We start from the raw sequence: 18,031 nt of genomic DNA, 5'->3' as shown, positions 1-18,031 counted from the left end.
ATATATTACCGCATACTAAATGATGCCATTTGGAAGAACCATTTCACATTGCCCTTCATTGACCAAATGTTAGAGCATTTGTCGGGTCAACAATGTTAAACTTTGAGCAAGTGAATCAAGAACACGAACACGAGATTTGTAGAACTCTCTACAACTCTTTTATTAAGAAAACAACAAACCAGAAAAACTTAATAATAACTAACACATTGAACCAATGGTATATATAAGCCCACGGTTCCTAATCTTATACTAACTCAAATACACAATTTGAATCCAAAACAAATAGGATTAAATAAAATAAAACTAACTTATCTTACAATAATAAATAAACTAATCATTATATTAAATATTCTCCAATATTTTAGGAGCCTTCAATATGGTTTTGGTGTTGGAGACATTTAACACTCCCATTCAACACTAAACTTCTTCTAACCGTTAAACACACGAAGAACCTTGACTTGAAACACGCCATGACTCAACGCAGCAGGTCACTTCTTCTAGCTTCGGCTCAAGTATGCTATTCCAACACTCCCTCTAGATTCATACTTAGGGCCGGCTCGGGTATAGGGCGATGTGAGCGACTGGCCGGGGCAGTTAATTTTCAGGGCCACAAAATTATATATATATATATGTATATATATATATATATATATATATATATATATATAAAGAAATATGTATATTTAATGTTTTACTCTATACAATAACTAGTTTGGTCTAGTAGCAAAGGAGTATGACTTCCAACCAAAAGGTTACCAGTCTCACTTGATATATTTTTATAAAAAAAGTTTTTTACACAACTTAAATCACAACCAAGTAAGCCCATTTAAATTTTTAATTGTTTAAATCAAACACAAAATCGTTTACATAAGATCTAAATTTTTTTTTGCTTATATTATTTCGTTACTCGTAAGAGTCTACGGACCTTTTTTTCCGGCTCGGCCGAGGCATATAAGTTCTAGGAGACAGCCCTGTTCATACTTGTTCCTCCAAGGTTCTTTGGACTTGAGTTTTTTTTACTCGTCACACGTCTACACAAGATCTAGGACATATTCAACTCACCTCCAAAAAGCCTTATGGCATGCCTTGATCATCTTCAGTGGTCTCCTACGAACCCATTGTTCATACAAACTAAAACTGAATCCATTGAGCCTGCTGTCTTCTATTTTGACAGGCCTAAGGCCATTTTAGCCATCAATTCTAGCCCCTTAATGCAGCCCTTGCTGTTGCCAACAACCTGAACCGTTATTGACCTGTACGTTACGATTTGGTCCTGAAACCAAAACCCAAACATATGATGTTGCTGTTTCGTTTAGACAGCCTGATAACGCTACCACTCGGACTCTTGAGTCATCGATTCAACCCACTAAACTACCCCGACACACGAATATTTAATCATCCCAACACACGGAGATTTAACCATACCGACACACGATCATGGCACAACATCACTGCTTGAGACACGGAGATTTAAGCAACTCGACACACGGTGATGGCACTGTTAGGCCCCGTTTTGTATAGTTAGTCTTTTGTATTGATTCAGTTATGTATTTGGGCCGATAGGTCATTTTGTATATTGTTGGGCCACGGTCCATTGTAAAGAAGCCCATTGGGCATTAGAATTCGTTTACTTCTCATGCATGCTTCCCTATAAATAGGAAGCATGCCATGAGAAGTAAGTGTTGTTGGAGTTGGATATACAAATAGAAAACTTTTTGCAAAACTCTTTCTCTTCTCATCTCTCTCTCTCTCTCACTAACCTTTCCTTAACCGAAAATAAACTCAAGATCCGAGACCTCTTGGTTGCTTGGTGTGATTTCCGCTGGCACTAAGTTAGGTTGATCCAAAGACGTTGTTCGATCCACCCGTGTAGGGACCTACAATTGGTATCAGAGCTTCGGCTCATTAGTTGAGGGTTTTTGGATCACAACCTTGGGTTTTGATCTTGAAAAGAAGAAAATAAGTGTTCAAGTGTTCTTAACAAAGAAAATTATCAAAAATACAAAAAGAATTGGCAAAAACTTCATAAAATGTCTTAGAATGTGTTCTTGGTGAAAGTCTTAAGTGTTAACGGTGGTGTTTATGGGTTTCAAGTTTGTTGGTTTGAGAAGTTAAAATTTCGCTTCGCTCAAGCATTGTACCAAACCTGTACTTGTACTGACAAAAGTGGGTGAAACAGACCCCAAGGAAGATTTGCTTTCAGGAAGTTAAGGACTCTTTCGCTTCGCTTGGATTCTTTCGCTTCGCTTAGAATCCTTTCGCTTCGCTTGAAGCCGTTTCGCTTCGCCTGAAGCCGTTTCGCTTCGCCTAAAGCTATTTCTCCTCGATTGAAGCTGTTTGAGTGAAAAAGTTGACTGTTTTGAAGATTAAGCTTTGTTGAAGGCTTATACCATGGCTAGTACTGATTCAGAATTATTGAAGGATTATTTGCTGTTGGAAAATCAAGTGGGAACACCTCAAAAACCTCCTAAGTTTATGACCTTAGATGATAACTTTATTGATTTAAAATGGAGGTTCATGAATTTCATCTCATTAACTGAAACTGATTTGATGAGATGTTTTGAAGAGGGTCCTCATGTTCCAGTAACTCGCACTGATGCTGGGGAATAACCTAAGGCACCTGAAATTATGATCAAGATGATATGGATAAGTTAGCACAAGACAAGAAAGCGTTTCTGCTGTTGACAGTTTGTCTTTCTAATGAAATCACTGAGACTCTACGTGAACACAGAAGTTCCAAGGGATTATGGGAAGCTCTTGTTGAGATGGTTGAAGGAAATGCTGAAATTAGAGAAAACAAGAAAGCACTGTTGAAGGAAGAATTCAACATGTTCAACCATCGTCAAGGTGAGGCTGTGCTAGACTTAGTGAAGAGGTTTGAGAAGCTCATTTAAAGTAAGAGCTGCAGGTGTTAACATTCCCAACTCTGAGGTAAATCACAAGTTGATGAACTCTTTGCCTTACAGTTGGAGTGTAAACACAATAACTATCAAGAGAACCACCAATCTGAATGGGATAACAAATGGTGAATTGATATCCACTATCAAATCATTTGAAATGGATGAACAGATGAGGATGAACAATCACATGAATTCTCTGAATCAAGCCAGAGTAAGTACTACATCTTCAAGTGTGCCAACGGCTTTTTGTTAGCAAAACCCAACAGAATGTATATCCTGTTACCAATCCTAAGTACTCACCAAGTGTTCCTTCACAATCAATAGCATTCATCTCCACCAGCAACCCATCAACTCCATCCAGTGCAAGTTCGTTTCAAAAGGCAGTTGACAGTGCAGTTGCTCAAGCTCTGAAGGCACATGGAATTTCTTCAACAAAACCTCAAGCAAACAAGCCCTCCAGCTATTGTGAAGCCCTTCCCATGCTGAATGATTCAAATGTGACACTTGTTAAAGCTTTTCTGTCTTGTCATGAAGAGCTATTGCAAGGGAATCTGTTACCAGCTCAATTTGAGATAAGTGATTTGAAAGACATCAATCAAAAGGATCTTGAGAAAATGGATATCAAGTACCAGATGGCCATGGCTGTGCAAAGGGCCACCAACTTCATCAAAACCTACGGAAAAGACAGCTTCAATGATTCTGATCGAAAGCGAATTGGTTTCGACAAGAGCAAGATTCGATGCTACAATTGTGCAGAAATGGGTCACTTTTCCAGGGAGTGCACAAATCCTCCCAAACCAGCGAACGATATTCAAGTGACAGAAGTAACTGATGAAGAGAATGCGAAAGCTGCTGGAAAGAGGCCTGAGGAACAAAAGTCAAACAACTCAGCTCCAAGAATCGGGAATCGTCCACACAAGGGCAGCTCAAGCTCAAACTCAAGAGCCCTTGTCTCTCAAACAGAAGTCCACACTGGTATGGATTGGGATGAACAGTTTAAAGAGCTGCAGAATCCATTGAATATGGCTGGCATGGCTTTCACTACAAACAATGAAGCCTCTTCATCTTCTGCTGCCGGTTCAAGTGCATCACACCTTGATGAGGTAAAACAAAATCTTTGCACGGAAGCATGTGTTAACAAGGTTACATACTATAGATACTTACAAGACGAAGTTTTGAAAGAAAATGGAAAACTTCGTCAGTTGAACACTAAATATGTAAAAGCTGATAAGATCTACATTGAAAAGATCAAAACTCATCACGATGATGTAGCTAATCTTAGACTTGAAATTTTTCGAGAAAAACATAATGTCATTTATTATAAGGACATAATTAATGATTTAAAAGAAGAAATTAAGAAATTAAAACTCGAAGTTTCTGATAAGAAAGAAAAGGAAAAACAAGTTGAAAGGTTTGAGACATCTTCTGAAAAATTAGATGATCTTATTGGAGCCCAGAGAAGCACTAAAGTTAAAGCGGGGTTGGGGTACACTGCCGTACCACCACCATTCAATGATAACTACACCAGTTTGCCCCACTTTAGCTATAATACTTCTCCTGATGAAGAAATGGCCTACGGTGTTGGTAGGATACCAAAACCTGAAACATTTATTCCCGCAGTATCTCAAACTGTTGCTCCAATCCAATCATTTGATAAATCTAACGTCAATGTGTCTTGTGAAGCAGGTGATGTCAACAATGGTGATTGTGGGAAAGTTAATCAGGGTTTTAAGCAAAATGGAGGATTAGAACCACGTTTTGAGTTGTGTGTGGGTCTAACAAAAAGTATTAATAACTCTGTCTGTAACAAAGTTTGTGAATCCATGTTAGAATGTTTGATGTCGGAATCAAAAACTGTATTTTGTGAAACCACTAGTGAAGAAAATTGTAATAATGTATGTAATGAAAGTGAATGTTCTTTGTCTGATTCTGAGTGTGAAACAGTTTTTGATGAAACAAAAAAGGCTAAAGTTGATGTCCGGACAAGTTCTAATTGCTCGTCAACTGATCGTGCTTTTGAGAACTTGAGAAAACAAGAAACTTTTTTTTAAAATGAACAACCAAGCACGTCGTGTAAATATGTGCCTTCAAAGAAAACTTCATTTTCACACAATACTACTAATAGTAATAGTTCTCAATTTTATGATCAATTTGATAGTACCCATTACTACTCTGGTCATAAACCTAGGCAGTCAAATTACTTTGCATCTAATCATTCAAATGTGTTCTTAGATAGAGGTTATCAATACGTTAACTCTACCACATCACCTCACCCCACATATTTCAGTGATCAACATGTCTATGATTGTAACAAAAGAAAATGTTGTTTTGTGTGTGGAAATCCGTCTCATCTTGCGAGACACTGCAAGAACTGGCACAAGCAACAAAGAGACGCTAAAAGTAAGTTTGGTCAGACATTTACTGAGTTAAATGTTCAACCTAAGAAAATGTCTTATCAAACTTGTACCTCAGCCAGTAAGACGGATTCAAGAATTAAAAGAACCGACATACCCAAGAAACCCTTCTGGCTAACACAAAGAGAAAGGAAGCGGTTAGCCAACGGGTCAGAAGCTGAAAACCCTAAAAACCCCTCTAAACCATTTTCCAAAGCATACACATAAGGTTTGATAGTTAAATCCAAACCAAAACGAAGACAATCAAGAAAACCTTTTCAGAACCGAGGGAATCTTAACACAAGTTCCTCGAGTGATTGCACTTCAGATTTAGATTCACCAAAAGATTACATTTTTAAGAATCATAAAATAAAATTGGGTGATTTTTTGTTTGTTTTTCTCGAGACAAGTTCGTCTCGGGGCCCTTCTACTAACTAACTTCTCATGTATGTAGGGTCAGCATGGAAGGCCTGTCAACAGTATTTGGTACTTGGACAGTGGCTGTACCCGACATATGACAGGAGATGAGTCCCTGTTGTTTGACATTAAACCTTTCGATGGTGGACATGTTTCCTTTGCTGGTGACATAGGAGGAGAAATCACGAAACAAGGCAAGGTCTCAAATGGCACATTGACCTTCGATGAAGTCAATCTTGTGGAACAACTCAACCACAACTTACTTAGTGTCTCTCAAATCTGCGATAAGAAATTTTCAACTCTTTTCACTGAAAATGAATGTCTTATTCTTAAACCAGGCTTTAAAGTCCCTGAAGAGTGGATTATGTTGCGTACTCCGAGGCACAATGACGCTTATATTCTGGACATGAGAAGCAATTATTCCATGCGGACTGCTTCTTGTTTGATGTCCAAGTCCTCGGAGAACGACTCATCCTTATGGCATCGTCGTCTAGGGCATGTCAACTTTAAGAACTTGAACAAGTTGGTTAGAGGTGACCATGTGAGGGGTTTGCCCGTAAAATCTTTTCATTGTGCTGAAAAATGTTTATGTTACTCCTAATGCAAACAGCATAAACTCCCTCACCGCCCTAAGACTGTCAATTCCATAAACTCCACTCTTCAACTGCTGTAAATGGATTTTTTCTGTCCTGTTCAACCAATGGCAATAGGTTGAAAAGCCTATTGTCTAGTTAGTACTGATGATTACTCGCGTTTCAGTTGGACTTTTCTGCTAGGACACAAGGATGAGACATCTCAGTTTCTTATAAGATTCATTGTGTTAGTTGAGAATCAGACGGACAAACGAGTCAAGTGCATCAGAAGTGACAATGGAACAGAATTCTGCAACAAAGTTGTCAACGAATTCTGTCACAACAAGGGGATTCTTCGTCAATTCAGTGCACCCTACACTCCTGAACAAAATGGGGTGGCTGAGCGACGAAATCGTACACTGGTTGAAGCCGCAAGAACCATGTTGTCATACTCCAAACTTCCTTTATTCTTCTGGGGGGAAGCTATTAATATTGCTTGCTACACTCAGAATCGTGTGTTGCTGAACAAAAGACTGAATAAGACACCTTATGAAGTCTTTTATGGAAACAAGCCAAGGGTTAATTTCTTCATGACATTCGGATGTCCTTGCACAGTGCTTCAGTCAAATGTTGCTACCACTTCAAAGTTTGCTGAAAAGGCAGATGAGTGCTATTTTGTTGGTTATTCCGCTGACAAAAGTGCTTATCGTGTGTTCAATAAGAAATCCCGAGTGATTTTGGAGTCCTACAACATTGATTGGCAAGAACTGAACCCTACTGATGCACACCATGGTCCTGATTGGATGTTTGATTATGAAGGCTTGTGTAGGCAGTTTAGAGGAATGTATGTACCACCTTCTGCACCAGTGATATCTCCTGTTGTTTCTGCACCAACTCCAACATTTGTTGATCAATCAATCTTGATGCATGCTGTTGTGAAAGGTCTGACAGATATTCAGATTGCTGCACCTGCACCCGCACTTAATGTTCCACATGTGGCTAATCAACCAGTTCCGGCAGTCAATGTGCAAACATATGCAGTCTCTACTGAAATACCTGCTGTCGAAGACACAGATGATTCAGACACCGACTCATTTATGTCAGCTGACAATGTGGAAAACGTCCAGACCACTTAAGCGGCGGATCAACAAACCCACCAAATGGAAACTTCCCCAGCTGATGATCCAAGTATAGTTGAATCAGTTCCTACACCTTCCTCTGAAGAAGACATTCATGGATCTGCTGAGGAAGCTATTCAAGAGAATGTGCAGAATGACACCATTCCTATTGTAACTTCTCGCAGCACTGAGTCATCGTCGGTACCTGCAATCATCGTACCTTTCTACGGCAACCTATGGGAAGGCACCATCGCTCAGGAACATTTGGTTGATCAAGAAGAAGATGCAAGCGATCCCCAACCAAATGCCGCTATAGATGTGACCGCAATCTTTCATCCCATAGAGAGCTTGACCATTGAGCTTGAGGCAACACCAGTCGAGAGTGTCGAACAAATTCCACAGTTACCGATCCATCACTGACATCCGACTGAGAACATCATTGGAGATCCGTCCGCTGGCATCCAAACACGCAGCACCTCTGGTAACATTAATAGATGTCTTTTTGCTTGTTTTATTTCGCAAGTAGAGCCCAAGGACTACAGAGTTGCTTTGAAGGAGAACTCGTGGGTTGAAGCAATGCAAGAAGAGCTGTTGCATTTCAAGAAGCTGAACGTTTGGAAGCTAGTAAAGAAACCAGATCACAAGAAGCCGATCGGAACAAAATGGGTGTTCCGTAACAAGAAAGATGACAAGGGAGTGATTATCATAAATAAAGCCCGGTTAGTTGTACAAGGTTTTTGGCAACGAGAAGGACTTGATTACGATGAAGTTTATGCACCGGTGGCTAGATCGGAAGCAATTCGTATCTTTTTGGCCTATGCCTCGTACATGAATTTCAAAGTATATCAGATGGATGTGAAGACTGCTTTCTTGTACGGGAAAGTGAAAGAAGAAATTTATGTGAGCCAACCTCCAGGTTTTGAAGACCCAAATTATCCTGACCACGTTTACCGACTTGACAAAGCACTTTATGGTCTTCACCAAGCTCCTCGTGCTTGGTATGCCACACTGGCTGATCATTTAGTAAAGAACGGATACAAGAGAGGCATTGTTGATCAAACTCTCTTTGTCAAGAAAGAGAAGGATGATTTGATTCTGGTTCAAGTGTATGTTGATGACATTATCTTCGGGTTCACGAATGAGACTCTGTGCAAGGAGTTTTCTGAGATCATGTAGAAGCGATTTGAAATGAGTTCCTTAGGGGAGATGACTTTCTTCCTGGGCTTACAAGTTGAGCAAAAGAAGGACGGGACTTCAATTCACCAAGAAAAGTACGTTCATGACATTGTTCAGAAATTTGGATTCAAGGAATCAACAGCTTTCATGACACCAATCGCTACTCGTGCTGTTCTCGCTCCTGATCCATCAGGAAAACTAGTCGATCAACATCTTTATAGGTCAATGATTGGTTCCCTGATGTATCTCACTGCAAGTAGACCGGATATCATGTTCCCTGTTTGTCAGTGTGCCAGATATCAATCTGACCCAAGAGAATCCCACATGACTGCTGTCAAGCGTATCTTCAGATACTTGAAAGGGAGAGCACGTTTGGGTCTTTGGTATCCAAAAGATTCCCCCTTGGAACTTCATGCTTACACCGACAGTGATTATGGGGGATGCAACTTGGACAGAAAATCCACATCTGGTGGATGTCAATTCCTGGGAGATCGATTGATCTCATGGCAGTGCAAGAAACAAGTCACTGTGTCTACATCCACAGCCGAAGCCGAGTACATCGCCGCAGCTAGCTGCTTCTCTCAAGTGATTTGGATCCAGCATCAGCTGCTGGATTACGGTTTGAATTTCTATAGATCAACGATTAAATGTGATAATGAGGCGGCCGTTGCTATTGTCAAAATCCGGTCCAGCACTCAAAGTCCAATCACATTGACATCCGGATACATTTTATTCGTGATTGTTATGATCGCAAGCTTGTCGACATAAAACGGGTCCATACTAATTTTAACTTTGCAGATCTCTTTACAACAGCTTTCAGTCGAGCCCGATTTTTGTTTATCGTTGAGTCATTGGGCATGATTTCCTTTTAGAAAATTTTATCGTTTATCTTTTAATTTAAAATTGTAAATATTTTTCAAATATATCGCAATTTTAGAGGGAGAAAATGAGTTAAGCTTAACTCACCAAAAAGATTTTAAATTTACTTTCAGTAAAACAAAAATTGAGTCACTTGACTTAACAAAAAGATTTTATTTAAATAAATAATATTGATTTCATCTTTACAACTATTAAAGTAAATTATAAGAAAATTCAAAAAGAATTGTCCCGTTTAGAGGGAGCTCCTGCTTAGAGAGAGTCTGAAAATTAAAATTTTCAATCAAGAATTTGATCTGACTTCTTGGAAAATGATAGTACATTGATAGGCAATGATCCTAACGCATGAAAAGAGAAGATCAAAAGTCTACAAGATCACTCATTGATGCGTAGGTAGGCTTGACAAACAAGTGTCGAGTGATATAAACTTAAACTAATGCCGGTACTAGTGGATATACAGTTATGAAGCGGTTGCATGATTCCGTTATGTCATATTCATGCAGGCAAAAAATGTAACTACACATGTCATACCCAAGCCTGTCTTTAACTGATCACAGTCGTCTTATGAAAGTCAGTGATTGAGTTAAGAAAAGAGTCAAGTAAAAAGTCAAGAAAATCATGAAAAAGAAAAACAAAAGAGTCAGAAAAGAAAAAGAAAAGAAGTCAGAAAAAGAATCAGTCCTAGGAATTTTTAACTACTGCTTTATTTCTTCATTTATTTTCGACTCAAGCCTTGGACTTTCTACGTTTGTAGTCATACAAGATCTGATTGTTAAGGCCTTGAGTCTTCTGCTTTGTTTTATTTTCTTTCTTTTGTTCAAGCCTTGGACTTTCTCTGCGCGATAATATGGTATTATCCGACCTGATTGTTATGGCCTGAACTTCTGCCTTAATTAATCTTTCTAGATCGAGTCAAGTTTGTTAATAAGTGTACTGTGATCAACTAAGAAAGGTCTAAGTCAAGTTGAGGTGATATGTTAACACAAGGAAAGCCTGAGATATGATGGAATCAGTAACATGTCCGATTAAGTTGGGGACCACATAAGCAAGGTGCCTAATTGTACTTTAAACGTATCATTTCTGGCATCCAAATACTTGTCAAGTTAAAAAGGAGGACAATATCTACAGTCAATGATGAACTTGTGTCACAATAATTTCAAAATGGTAACGCGATCTAGGGTTTTGCAAATCAATATGATTCCATATCGTGATCACTCTTTGAAAATTAACCAAAGAAAATACTATGTAATAATTTAATGTCATTGTTTTTAACTTTAAAATTGTTTTAATTTTATTTTAATTTTTATTTATTTTATTTTATCTTATCCTTAATTTTAATTTTAATTTTATTTTGATTTTATTTTGGTGTCTTCTTTTATTATGTTTTGTTTTGACAAAAGAGATCGATCGTGCAAATGTTAACAATTATGGACCAACAAAAGAAATTATTATAAACAATTAAGTGCGTGGATTTGGTGGGTAAATGTTTTTCAGGTTTGAAAATGCAAATATTTTTAAAGACCTAGGACTGAGAGTGTATTTTCGGTGAATACTCACGATGTTTTGATCTTATCGCGAGATAGGCTGACCCTATATATAAGGGAAACCTAAAATATCCTTCACTATTCACCAAACAATTTTAACTTTTACTCTCTTCTCTCTCAAATCTTCAAACCCTCAAACCCAGATCTTCATCCATCTTTCAATGAATCCGGCCCTCTTAATCACAAACATGCCATTGAATCAAGAATATCCACCTTCGGTATAACATCAAAACACCATAAACCATTTCATCTTCATGTTTCTGGGTTCTTGTGGATCAAGACGACGGTTCAGATGAACCGTCGGCTAGATTCATGACTAATCTTCATATGAAATTGTTTCACATGTTATCAATAATTTGTTTTTGGAATTATTGATCTTGAGTATCATCATTAAGTATTAGAATTAGGGTTGTTTGTATAAAGTTTGTAGATTTAAGTTTAGTTCATATGTTCTAAGGACAAATTGACCTAGTAATCAAAGGAGTTTCAAGTTCAAACTTTCTAGAAACCTAATTCGCATATAGCCGACCTTGTGTAAAGAAAGGGATGGATCAAAAAGGGCTAAGTACAGGTATTCGCATGAAAGGGTCTTTCGCTTCGCTTGAACCCATGCGAAGCGAAACACTTTTCTGTTTCGCTTCACTTGACCCCATGCGAAGCGAAACACCTTTCTGTTTTGCTTTGCTTGACCCCATGCGAAAAACCCACACTTAGCAAATTTTTCAAAGTTTGAAACATCGTGCCACTGATCTGTTTTTACTCAAATAAACTGTTTGGTCTATTGGACTGTTTTGAACCTGATATTTGTATAGAATGATCTAATTAACTTATAGATTGACTAAAATTAACTTACTATCATATTAAATCTAGAATATACAAATACTTAACGTCTATGTACATATCTTGTTTGTTTTGTTTTGTCTTAATGATGATTCTCATGATTTTTTGATTTTCAATTTCAGGGTCATAACAACTTTTGTGCTCTAGAGTTGCCTAAGGCAAAGGCTGATAAGGTGTTCACTCCTATGGTCAAGGGGCTGAGGCAATCACCCCTTTCCTATGCCATCACTGTAGATCTAGCCATTTACTACAAGTGGGTCTTAGATTTCTGGGCATTCGCCAGGATTGCTGACGATTCTATGTCCTTCACCACGACGGTTGCAAGACAGGAATTAACTATCACCAAAGATGACATTAGAAGGGTGTTAAAGATTGATGACCAGCCCGATTACAAGTATGAGAGAGGAAACAAAAGGATGCTGGAAGGTTTCGTTGCTCAGATAGGGTATGACACGGAATGGAAGAGCTTAGAGAAGAGCCACCTGTCACCATACTGGAGATTTCTCTTCCACATTATCACTCATTGTTTCACAGACATTCGAGGTGGTTTTGACAGCATGAGTACGGACTGGGTTCGTGTTATGTCCGCATTGACCAACAAGGAGAAGTTCAATTACTCAAGACGAATATTTTTGTGCATGCTTGCAAACATCAAAAGCGGGGCTACATGGTTGATGTACCCGAGATTCGTGTAGATGTTGTTAGATTATCTAATTCCAAATATTCAAAGGCCGGGATTCAAGAAGGCAAAGGACAAGAAGTCACACCCCGAGTCATTTCATGTTCACGAGATCAAGATATCAGTTTTTGGTGTGCTATTAAGCACCAAGGGCAGAGGTCATCAGTATACGGGACCACGACCTGGGCCCAAGTTTGGTTTTTCTGAAGAGACAGAGCCTGCTGGGGAAGAGGCGTCTGGTGAAGGTGAAGGTAATGAAGAACCCATATTTGAAGGCGATCAAGATTCATCTGATGAGCCGGCCGAAGATTGAACAAAGGCCACACATGACTTGAAGAGAAAGGTGGCGGAAAAAGGGAAATTGATAGAACTTGAGGAGGAGGAAGAAGACCAGCCGTCCCTGAAGCATTTGAGGAGACTTGGAGACTCCCAGAAGTCAACCAAGTCTCATGTCAAGTCTCCCTCACAAGACAAGCCCTCAGACTAACCAAAAATAACCAAAGAAGCCCTAACCCAAGCCCTCAAAACCCTAGATGTGACTAGAAGAAGAAACCTGGTATACATGTTTCTTCCTGAAGAAAATAACCCGATATGTAATTAATAAATAAATAAACAAAGGGACCAAAGGTCCACATGTTTAGTACAAACGAATAAATTGTCAAGGTTACAGCTATACAAAACAGACAACGGGGTCTGAAGCTAGATCATTGATCTAGATATTTATACAAATGTTATACTCGTACTATAGGTTCAAGATAACAATCAATCAATCATAAAGCTGAAAACAGAAGCAGGAATCAGTAACAGACACTGATTTACAGACAAGGGGTCGGTAGCAGAAATTGATCAATATACAGGAATCGGTGTCAAAAACTGATTACAATAATAAAAGGTGAATACGCCCTAAACTTTTACAACTCTTTTAGAGTCTGAACTGTTTGCATGGGATTTACGAGTCCTTAAAACTTTGTGTTACAATAATAAGAAATGGGCATACTCAGATTAAGAGTATACATGTGTCTGGATCCATACATACATAGTGACTCGGAGTTCCCCGAGGCCATGCAAATCATCAAACATGACTCTGGAAGTCTACGGGACTGTTTAGAGAAATGATATTGTGTATATGATTAATTATACATGTACTTAGGGTAATTTAAACCCAATTGAGTTGGGTGCCTAATGAGTATTGTCACGAAGGTATTATTATTGTTTATACAATGGTATTATTGAGTCAGCGTCATTCACCGGCTGTGTGCTAACGTATTTTTCAAAACGGATACCAACTAACCCGCAACTCTGATATATTTTCAAAACGGATACCAACTAACGGGTGTCACACCCAGGTCCTAAGTCGGGGTGTGATAGGTTGGTATCAGAGCCATCGGTCTTAGCGAATTAGGTATATTTTATACCTAAGCTTTGATCATAAATAGGCTATGCTGAAAACATTAATATTCAATTGAGAATATCAACTGATCACTGAGTGATTAAATATGATACGGATAGGATTTAATCCAACAGATATTGGTTCAAACAAATAGGTACTTAACTGAAAGTATCTAAATACAATCACTGAATAATAAACTGTTACGGATAAGATAGGAATACAATCCTATTCCCAATCTAACATCATACAGATGTCTGATCGTCAATCCAGCCAAGGATCATTTCATCCTCCGTCAGGTAAAGGAAAAGGGTGTATAGGGACAACCTTACTTCCAATCCCTATATCTAGTAGTGAAGACTCATATCAGACCTCGATGGAAGAAAATTCAGATTCATTTGATTACAATATCCCACTAGCCCATATCATTCGAAGAAAAGATATGCAGGGAACACGATCAAGTGGATCAAGTAGATCCCAGAAATCAATAAAGTCAAAGGGAAAAGGAATAATGACTGATCAGGAAGAAAATCTTCAGGGGCAGGAATATTTCAATTATCTGACAAAATCAAGATCCTTGTTTTTCCCATCCTTGAAATGAACACCGGAGTAAAAAATACGAAGAAATGTACCATTTCATAGATGATCCAACATGTTTTGGAGTCGATGTTACAAAAATAGCTGAATCAATGCTCAACGATATAGAGACGGAAGAAGAGATGGAGAAGGAAAAAGGAAAAGGAAAAGAAAAGGAAACAACTGAGAATACTAAAAAGGACAGCAAGATCAAGAAATTGATTATCCGCTGGAAGAAATAGATAATAAGAACTGTAGTAGTTATAATAAATGTAGCTATAAATAAAGTTGTGCACTTCTGTAAAATACAATAATATAAATAAAGGATATGTTTGGAATTCTCCGAATATTGAACTTATTTTTAAAAATTTTATTGTAGTATGTCAAGAGAAGGAAGTGCAAACTCTCAGAATAATCCTTCCAATAAAGTTGGAAGCAGAGAAAATGTTGACAATGAAAAAAGGAACTTCCCTCTCAATATAAAAATAAAATCCAGAAGATGATCCAAGAAGCTATCAAGGACAATTCAATCAACCAAAGTCAGATAAAATATGATAAGAAAAGCCAAAGTAAATCTGTACATTTAAGAAAAGAAAAGGCTTATGATAGCTCTGCATCTGACAACAAATTAAGAAACAAATCTCGAAAGAAGTTAAAGCTTCAAACAGGATGCAATTTTAAAAATTCCAAGCTTACAAACCTAAGGAATTTTATGAAGATAAGGATGCTATAGCCGCTTTAAGATGGCTAGAAGAACAAGAAGCAATTGTTTACATTAGTAAATGTACTAACGAAGAAGCTATCCAATACTTTTCTCAAATGTTCAAGGGAGAAGCTCTTGAATGGTGGAATACCCTAATTTGGAATATGGGACGAGAAAAGATGTATAATCTAAGCTGGGAAGAATTCAAAGATCTCGTTATAAAGAAATACTGTCCACTCCATGAGATGGACCAGATTCAAACTAAGTTATGGAATCACATGGTTGTTGGAACAAATCTCAGGGAATATAATACTAAATAACTTGAATATTGCCGACTGGTTCCACATTTGGTTACTCCAGAATATAATAAGATAACATGTTATATATATGGATTACCAAGAGAAATAAGAGACTTGGTAAGAGCTAATATGCCACAAACAATTGAGTTGGCCATGGAAGTAGCCGGATATTTGATCAATAGTATGATAAGAAATCAAGAGGAAGAAAAGAAAGAAGAAAAAGAAATCAAGAAACCGAAAGATTACAAGAAGATAGAAAAAGAAGAAAATACTTCAAAATCTACTTGTAAAACTTGTGGAAGAAAACATTTTGGAAAATGTCGATGAGAAGGCACAAATAAGTGTGCATACTGCAATAGAGAAGGACACACTATACAAGAACGCCGAAAGAAATCAGGAGTATGTTTCATATGTGGAGAAACAGGCCACTTCAAAACAAATTGCCCGAAAAGAGAAGTTAATCAAGACTAACACTAATGTCAGAAGAAAACTAGAGATATCTGACAAACAATCAAGAAAAGAACAAAAAAGATTATATCAAAAGAATGTCAGATAGAATAGTTAACTTTTGTAACTCGTTCTGAAACGAGAAGTTTTGTAAACCGAGAAAGGGTATTTAATTCCCTCTTTTCTAAATAATATATTAGCATACAGATCTTTTTAATACACAAGAATGCTCATATTCAGTATATCTAACAGAGAAAACAATCAAGTGACTAAAATTAAAGCTAACATTCAAAACTGATTAACATGCTGATTTAATTTATCATTTGATAGATTCATCCAGTTGGATGGACTATCTCTATTAGGCCAAACTGTGCCAAACTAAACATCATATATATAAAATATAAAATGACTATAAAACTCTATTAAGGTTAGTTCAAACCTAAGAGTCTGCTGGCAGACTAAAAAGTCTGCTGATCAGACCAAGAGTTTGCTGAATTAAATCAAATGTAAAAGTTTGCTGATCAGACCACGGGTTTGCTGCCATGAATCTGCTGAACCAAAACAGACTTAAAGTCTACTGATTAATCAACAAATACTATCTAGATACTTATGCAAGCCTATTACAAATATAGGATAATAGCGTACTGAAGGGAAGGATTTTGAATGTCACTGATGTCACGAGATATCAAAATACGCAAAGATAGCAAATCATTGAAAGAAATCTCTGCTCAACTGCAATATATTCAAGAAATACTGTTAATGGAATATCAACAGAGATTGATCAAAAGTCAAAGGAAAAGAACTCAAGAATGTTTAAAGAGATGTGATTATATAGCATATCAGATATGATTGCTCAAAAGTACAAAGGTACTGTCAGAATACAAGGAAGCACATAATTGAAATCAAGAGATAGAATTGATTCAACAGATCGAATCCTGGAAGCAATAGAGCTAACATTAGTAAATATTTAGAATACAAAAGGTAAGGTAAATAATTAAACACAACTGGCCACTGTGTTTAGCAATTTACAATTACTTATGATATTCTGAACTATTAACTGATTACATTAGTCGAGATGTAAAGTTAGCAATAGGTCCGAAAATTTTCATCATTCTGCATTGACAACTAAACACGAGAATCAGATTAGATAGAATCTAATCATAGATTAACAAAGTAAAAACATCCATACCTAAGACAAGCGAATCTCGAGGATGAGATTCATTTCAAGGTGGGGAGGGTGTAACATCAAGGAAAACCCATATTTATTTTGGACTAAAGTTGTCAACTTTAAAAGTTGAAGGATCAAAAATAATCTCAAAGAAAAATAATGGGAAAAATAAGATAGGAAAAATAAGGTGTCAGGACCGTGAGTCGGGTGAAACCTTAGAAAAGGTTGACAAGAATACACCAACTCTATAACCCAAAGGCCTATTGAATATCCCGGCAGAATCAGGATATCCAACAAGTAGGAACAAAGGAGTGAAAATAACAGACAGGAAATGATAATAAGTAATCAATGAGAGCACATCCAAAGACAAAGATTCACTATATTAAACGAGTCATTATTGTAACAGTGAAAGGAATGTGTAGGGTTTCGTGCGTGACGGCGGCGGCGGCAGTACGAGGAAACAAATTAAATATTCTTTTAGAATGTTTCTCGTATTTTGTGCGTCGTTATCCGTGCCCTAAATGGAAACCTAGGACCCTATTTATAGACCCTAACATTCCTTCTAGAAGTTCCTAATCATTACATAATGAAATACAAAATAATACAAGTGTTGAGTCCTCGAGCAAGGTAGCAATCTTGCTTGAGCAGACTCACTATGCTAGGTATGCTCGTTGATTGTCCTCGAGCATAGATTACTTAGAATATCTTCAGTGAAGATATTCTCCACCAGCAAGCTTCATTCCTATTGACTAATCCATGCTTTGCTCGAACTAGTCCATCAAGCAAGCTCATTCTTCTTGATGTCTTCAGTCTTCTTATTCAGCAATCTTTAGCATGCTCGGATGTAAATCTTGCTCGGGGAACTGAACTGTGCTCGAAGTCCTTGCTTTGATCACGTGACATCTTCTTATTGCATCCATGCTTGTCCCCATGTGC

This window comes from Bidens hawaiensis, unplaced genomic scaffold (genome assembly GCF_021521415.1).
Source record: "Bidens hawaiensis isolate Kalapana, Puna unplaced genomic scaffold, B.hawaiensis_p1.1 tig00012639_1, whole genome shotgun sequence".
Taxonomy (NCBI): Eukaryota; Viridiplantae; Streptophyta; class Magnoliopsida; order Asterales; family Asteraceae; genus Bidens; species Bidens hawaiensis.
The sequence above is the reverse complement of the archived record's forward strand: the minus strand, read 5'-3'. Positions refer to the sequence as shown.